We start from the raw sequence: 8,268 nt of genomic DNA, 5'->3' as shown, positions 1-8,268 counted from the left end.
AAGGAATAAAGCCTTTGCAAGTGTTTCTCTTCTTAACTGGTCCCTGTCATTGTGATTTAAGATCCTGTTTAAAGCAGCTTCACCTGAATCAAATAAAACATCAATAGTTATTCATTAAATGAATACTACTAGTAAATGATAATCATGTAACTTTCAAATGCTTGCATTTTTTAGTACTAATGTCATCAATGCACATATTCAGTGCCTGGCCAATTCATTTTTTTTTTAAATACGTACCAATTAACTTCAACCTATATAATTATGTTTTGACAATTTTACCTACTTAATTAATGCATTGCTTGATAAAAGATATTTACTGAGCTGTTTCTATTAGTGGTAAACTGGTAACTTAACTTTAATAATTAAGGTGCAACTTTTAAAGAGACTTATTTTGTTTTAAACCATGAATTTCTGTCAAAAACTATTCTAATTAGTTCAACTACAATTTCGTTTTTACCATGTCTGTTTTAGTCCTTTGCTTTGTTTCATGTAGATCAAACGTCTCTGGGGGGTGTACTGTGACCTTTAAGAACAAAATTCATATTCACTATAAAAGATATGAAAATAAATTATGACCTATTAATTAGAAGTTAAGTATAAATGTATTTAATATCATCTCTTCAAGACTGTATTCATAAATATAAAGCAGTTAACTGTCAATATTGTAGTATCTAATAAAATGCTTTCAGGTGACAAAATTTACATTTACAAATTATTTTCCAACTGGGTATAAATATAGAATGTAAAAATATTATTTTTTTTTCAGAATAAAGTTGAATAAAAATAATTGCTAGCAGACCTGAAATAATACTTGTTTTTTTGCATAAATGCATCCAAAGGTTATTACCTGATTTTTTTATGATTCTGGTTTTCATCTTCTTGTCCAAGGTTCAAATTTCATTTGCAACCAGCATATCCCATAATCCAGAAGTCATTTTCATTAACAAGACTGTAGCCTTGATTTTTTTCTTTGAAAAAGTTAAAGAATTTACACCCAAACATTTTATAACAAAATATTGCCTAGAAAATTGCTTATATCTCCACAATTTCTTAACTATCAATAAGATCCTTTGTGATACATGAGCACTATTTCCACAAATGCCTCAGATTTCAAAATTTTTACAACTGTAGAACTGGACTGATTTATCATGCATAATGTTAAACAGGGATATTCCACAAATCAAAGCACCCATCATTTTACTTTCACAATCATATAGACATATGAGAAAAAAGTGTAATGTAGAATTTCAAATTCATAATAAGTTTTTAAAGATAACCTTGCAATGTCCTTCTAAACAGACTTCATTTAAAATCTATAAAGTTGTTTCCCCCCAGAAAAAATCAAATGGAAGAGTCTGGATTGTAGCAGAATTTATGGTGGGAAAACAGGTGGTTAACCCAGCCAGCATGACCATATCGGGCCGATATAGGATTAATGTCGACATGTTGGCAAAATATGCCGACTATTGGCCGACGTCGGGCCGCTGCAGTGCCAACATATTGAGTGTTTTGAAAAATTCTAATTGCAATGGCATTGTTTACTTAATAATGTGAATAAATTGTCCTGTGTATGATTTCAATTACTAGAACCACATTAACCACATTTTCGTGTTACATCAAAAAAGATACATCGGGTCTGCGTCGGGCCTACATGACCTTTCAATGCAACTATTTTGTATATCGGATTGACATCGGTATGATATTGCGTTTTCTGTTGAATTGAAAATCATGCAGCAAATAATTGTACATTTTGATATGAATTTCTTAAATAATCATAGTTTAGTTTGGAAATGATATGTGGTATGTTTTTAAATTCAATATTTATGTTTTGACTACATAAAAATCACTCTTTTATTATATTTTAAATGAAAAGCTTGCAAATATTCACTGCAGTCCTAAAATTAACCGATTAAGCGCCAAAAACAAAAGCTAACAAAGGAAGGTGATGAAAAGCATGTTTTTTTTTTATTTTATTAATGTAATGATGATTCAACAAATCTGTTAACGCTGTTAATAATTAGAATTTTACACTTAAAATTATTGGAAAAACACAATTTATCTGTTTGTTTATTTTTAGATGTAAAAATTATGTTTGAAAATTTTTGTCATATGATTTCGCGACATGCATGTCATTTGCATATTTAAGTTAAAATGTATGTCTTTATTATCTTATGTTGTAAACTAATCATCGTATATTTTGTGTTTTTGCAGGTTATGCCGAATGCTTGCTGCTAGATGTCATCAACATGCTAGCATAAGGATGATACCTGGTCGATATAGGACCGATATCTTTTTGCTGTTGGCTGACATCGCACCGCTTTTGTTTGATGTAGGCCCGATGTCAAGAAATATCGGGCCTATATCGTTAAGATGTCGGCCTGATATTGTGCTGCCGATGTCGGGCCAACATCATTCCTATTTGCAGCCGAGGTTAAAGCCGACATCGGGCGTCATAGAAAACCATGTCGGTTTGATGTCGGGCCGATATAGAATGTTGGCTGGGTTACCATTATCAGACTGGTCAGTGCAAGGTGTAAAATCAGTCAGTTGTGTAAAATCATTGTAGAGTAGTAGAGGCAGTGTTTATTTATTTATCCTACTTAACAGGTCATTTATATTACAAACTAGATTGAAGAGCTTAATGTATAAGTTTATTTCATACACAATTAACTTTACAGAGTGAATAATAACTCATAATGTCTGCAAATTTGTAGTCTTGAATAAGAACATGTACCAGTTTGTTGTTGTTGTAGTTTTTGTTGTTGTTCTTTTTATACTTAAAAGAACAACAAGGACAGGCCTATGTGAACTATCTCATATATTTTAAAACTAAATAATCATATACAATGTACATGTATATTCAAATTTAGATAGCACTCTTAGTTCAAAGTTGCTTGCATTATGAATGTTAAAAATTAAATCCTAAGTGTAAATAATGTGCATGCAGTCTGTACAATTGCATCAAAGATATTAAAGTATTTAAATAACAAGAGTTTCTCTAAAAGAATTTCTAAGTGTGTATTGTACATCTGTATCATTGAAAATACAGCAGCTGTTGTTTTGGACTTAGATTATTTTCAGCACAAAATATCAGCTCAATATTTTCTAAGTATCAGAATTACATGTGTACATCTAAAACACAGGTCTTGTCTCAAAAATACACCTGTAAAATTGTTAAAATACACCTTTATTTCTTAGACAAAATGTCAAATTCAGCAAACACAGGTCCCTTAGACCTGTATTTTTACAAAAAACAGGTGTTTTTCAGTCGTCTTACAGTTGTAAAACAGGAGTTTTTTTCGTGCGGGTGTGATCATGTCATTAGTGTGAATGAATGTCATGATGAATGACCAAATTTACTTAAAATAAATTATAAGTGAAGCACAATAACTTAATCCAAACATCTTAACAGTATTAAATGAATAGACTGTTTTAAGAAAATTAAGACATTTATTTCCAAGTTAAACATAGAATAAATAAGATTAATTATGATAAACATGGATTGAATTCTTCACACTTTCACTTCTGTTCCTGATATAACTGTATAATGTATTCCATTTTCAGAAAATAATGATCCTGGCCTTATAATCCCAGACCTTCCTGTTGGAAGTGAGACAAACTGTAAGTACATATATATAAATGTAAATGTTGTAAACATGATGATAATACATTTATTATGATTTGTTTGGAAATTTCATTATTTTCAATGTTACAGTAATTATGAAGTTTCCAAATATCCTTAATTGACAAAGGCCAATTACTCAAAATGAGTTTAATATTTCCTCTTTCATTGGTCAAGCAGTCAATGTTTTCAGTCATGAATGCTATTATGTATATTGGACTTTATTATGGATGATAGTAGATTAGTGTTTATGTCTTTCTATGATTTAACATTATAATGTAACATAAACTAAGCTGTCATTTTCTATAATAGGTATCTAGGTAGATGTATACATATTTATATACATGTAAGGTATACAGTCATGAGCAGAAATATACAATTAGAAAAGTCACACAAATATTGTGAATTATGCAGCAATCCATAGACTCTACATAATTTTTACATACCAGAAGGTTACATATACTTTAGATTCACATTTATTATAGTTAGCATGTGCAGTTTATGGACATGTGACTTGTACTTTAAGTTATGTTATAACTAATACAGGCTTCTATTTTTAGCTTTGGGAAGAAAGGAAATTTTGCAGGATAAAGGATTTGAAGGTAAGAATAACATAACATAACTTAACTTTACATAATGTTTATTCAGGAATTTAACAAAGTATATAATGTCTTATCAATAATATATTTTGACATGTATTGTTGAAATTATTTATAGTCACACCATGTCACTTTTTATAAAAAATGATAGGATTGTTGCATTTGATTTAACTGAAGTTAAGTGTGCCAAAATAAACCAAAACTCAAAAAGTAAAGCTTTATTCAAGCTGGAAATAATTCAATAATACTCATGCACATTAAATTGTAGGTGATAATGAGCCAGTGCCAAAGAAGGCAAAATATGACAGTTAAGTATTATTATGTTATAGTATTACTCCAATTTTCTATTACTATTCAATTTATTAACTTACATGATTCAACATATAGTTGATTAGCGAACTGAGCGCCTTGAAAAGCATGCACTGGAGTAGAACCACAGATCACCCATAAGATATAGATACGTGTAGCTTCCACAAATGGAAAAAAAACAAAGTCTCTGTTGGGTTTCAAACACACAGCCATGTGGGGCAGGTGATTTGAAGACAACAACCTTAACAAACCCCATAACTTGACTTGAGGCATTATAAGTACATTGAAATACAGTACTTGCACATTGAATCAGAATATAAACTCTTTATATAATGCAGTGTGTTTTGGAAGTAATTTCTTGTAACTTAAATGCACTTTTTGCAAATTGACCTTATCTAAACTTGTTCCACTAAGCATGTACATGAAAATTGTACATACATCAATCTTTTAGACTGAGTTATTTTGATTTCATTTTTCAAAGAAAACAGAGGATGACATATATCAACTTGTTGAACAACAGCTAGACTGCAATTATGACAGAATTGAATTCAACATTAAAAACATTAAATCAGTCTTTCGATGGCATAAAAAAACGATTAGACAAACTTATTCAAAATTCTTACATGACACGTATGTTTCCCTTATGAACTCAGAAGAACCGAAATTGTGTGTTATAATGGTCATAAAATCAATGTTGACATTCTTAATTTAGACATTTTATGAAACCATTAAAAAATTTACGTGCTGAATATTAATATGGAAACTTTACAGGCACAAGTTAGCTTAATATCGGGTACTGCAGCATTTATTAGTTGACATGTGTTAGGATTGAAATAATATATCTCAATCAGGAAATTTAACCATTGATAAATTAAAATCAATGTTTGTCCTTCAGATGTGCAGCATTTTATCAACCGGGCTTTGTCCCCGTGATGTAATTTCTTATATCAGGACTCCAAAATAGTGATTTTATTTAGCACTAAAATCACAATTTAGGATATATTATTTTCTTAATCATTAATTTATAGTCATTGTAAATTTTCATTTAAACCCCCCCCCCTAAATGTTTTTGGTTCAATTTTTTTTTTAGGGAAACATTTGTATTTCTGTTTTTTTTAATTGTTTTAAACATTTTTGTTTTGAATAAAAATTGAGCTTTTGATGTTGAGGGGTTTTAAATTTTTTTTAAATTGGAATTTTTGGCCAAATTTATATTTTTAACATAATTGTGTAATATAGAATGATTTTTAAAAACTTAAAAAGAATCAAATGAAACTTTTTTATATGTTATTAAAAAAAATTTTGACAGTTATATTAATTTTAAAAGGTTTGTTTGTTATAATATAAAGGGGAGGGGTTTTTGCAAAAAAAATTCTTTTAAAAAGGATATAATTCAGGTTTTTTTGACAAAGTATAAAAACAAACATTTTTTTGGAAAAAAAAATATTCAATCATTTTAAAAAATCCTTATATTCCAAAGAAAAAAGATGTTACAAAATGTGCAGTATTTTAATTATTAATTTTTAACAGGCATTATAAGTTGTAAGACAACGGGATATTTCTGAAAGCTATATTTTTAGTAGTTATTTTTCACAATGATTCAATGAATAAATGTATTTTATGAAATCACAAATTAATATTCAACATATTAACTGAACAGCATTTACATGTATACTATAGTTTACTTATATTATTTAATATTAGTACTTAACCCCTTTAATGTTTATTATTCATTACAAATATAATTTTTTCTTATCAAATGTATCATTGACTCTGACAATAAGTTAACTAAGTGTGCTAATTTTGGTTTATGTGAAATACAAAGTAATTCTTTTAAGTAATACATGGGTGCTAATTAATTGAGATCAAAAAATAGATGTAATTGTTTTAATTGAGTGAAATGTTATATTTCAAGTGATCAGAACAAGTAATTATATTTTAATTTCTATGTCTTAAAAACAATTTTCAGAATAAATTAATTAATTCCTGTCTAATATTATTATTACTTCTGTCATCTCCATTTGGTAAATTATTATCATCATCATCATCCTGTGTGATGATCTCCACAGGCTCTTGTACTCCTCTAGTTTTACAAAAGTTATGTAGCCTCATACATGCTACCACAACTTGGCTGCTCTTTTCTGGTGAAAACGGTAGAACATCGCCACTTTTGTGTAGGCATCTGCAATAAAAACATAAATATATATGTTATTTGTTTCATGTGGTATGTCATTACTTCAGTGGCATGACATTTTCACAAAAATAGGGCCAGAAGTAGAGATCAAAGTTGGGACAGCATCATTTAAACATATTGTAAATTCATTGTCAATAAAGGTCATATAGTGAAACACATGATAAAATGGATCAATACAATAATTACTTTGAATGACTTGCAATATTTTACCTGAAACGTGACGAATCAGTATACCAAAGGCTTTTTCTACCACCATTCTGTCTCTGCTATGGTGTTTATTGAAGGCTTCCTCCTGTGGTGTTGTTGGATTAACCTTTGGGGTCAAGCGGTACCTCCTTAGAGGGTACCCACTATCCCCCAATAACAACCCATTGTTACTTTGTTCTAGATGTGTCTGAAAAATGACAGATTATAAGCACTTATTTTCAGATGACATAGTTTTTTTTAGAAAATTGACAAAAGCTAGATAGAATCAGAAAGAAAAAATATTTTTGTCCTTAATCATTTAGTATGAGGTTAGGTCAAGCATTATAATTAGAAGTCCATTAAGGGTAATGCAGCTTAATTCATGTCGTGAGAAATTTATTGTGAAAAATTTCACCTTTAACCCACAAGCATTGAAAATGGCCGCATCATGCTGTGAACCAGGCCACCTTGAAACAACATCTGTGAATCTACAAGAAGTATATTTATTTGATAAGTAAATCTACAACAGATACATCAATTTGATACATTAATCTACAGGAAATATATTGATTTAATAAATTTATCTGAAGTTGTACCTTTTTTTTAATAAATTGCCAGTAGTATGCTTCCCTTTTTTCTCCTACATTGTAATGTTATAAAAGTGTATGTTAAGTTCATCTTCATTATACTGATTTAAACAGTTATCAAATGAAAATAAGTTCCTTCTGGGACACTTCTTGGATTTAGAAACTAAATTAGATTCTTTTTTATAATTTTTTTTGTAATTTAACACAGGACTGGAATGTTTGACATAAAATAGTGTACCTCATTTCAGCATCGACTACAGCCTGAACATTAAGAGCATGGAACCCTTTTCTGCCAGACATAAGCTGCCTCATCCTGTGATGGACCTTGAATAGGGATGACTGGTTCCATCTTCCTGCTCCTACAAAAAAAGAAGCTGAATTGATATTTCTTAGTAAGGATTGGTATACAAAAAGTGCCACTTGTGTCTGTTTAGAAATGATATCAAATGATTTTAAACATAAAACAATGTAACAAGCATATCCAAAAGCATAATTATTATATTTTAAATTGCTTTAATATATATGTTTATATGAAACTATTAATGTTTAGTAATTAATGATCAATTACCGATTACGTTTGGGATTCTACATTTCTCATAGAATTTCCTCTTCAAATGTTGTAAATCTTGACCTCTCAGTTGGAAATCTGAAATAAAAGTATAAGTGGTATTTAATTATAGACGTTAAATGAAAAGAGTATAATTTATGTACTGATTAAAGAAGTGGTAGGAATTGGGTTTTCCTTTGCTATATGAAACCCTATAAAAGTGC

General features: G+C 29.4%; 1 long non-coding RNA gene across 1 annotated transcript; it reads left to right on the top strand.

Moving 5' to 3' along the window:
* Positions 1 to 837: 837 nt before the first annotated feature.
* On the top strand, positions 838 to 8,268 carry LOC132726740 (uncharacterized). The gene is made up of 4 exons (XR_009625250.1): positions 838 to 3,621; positions 4,183 to 4,224; positions 4,490 to 4,528; positions 7,746 to 8,268. It is a non-coding gene; the product is annotated as an uncharacterized LOC132726740 (long non-coding RNA).

Source organism: Ruditapes philippinarum, unplaced genomic scaffold, assembly GCF_026571515.1.
Source record: "Ruditapes philippinarum isolate M1 unplaced genomic scaffold, ASM2657151v2 ctg8732_1_1_1_1, whole genome shotgun sequence".
Taxonomy (NCBI): domain Eukaryota; kingdom Metazoa; phylum Mollusca; class Bivalvia; order Venerida; family Veneridae; genus Ruditapes; species Ruditapes philippinarum.
The sequence above is the reverse complement of the archived record's forward strand: the minus strand, read 5'-3'. Positions and strand labels throughout refer to the sequence as shown.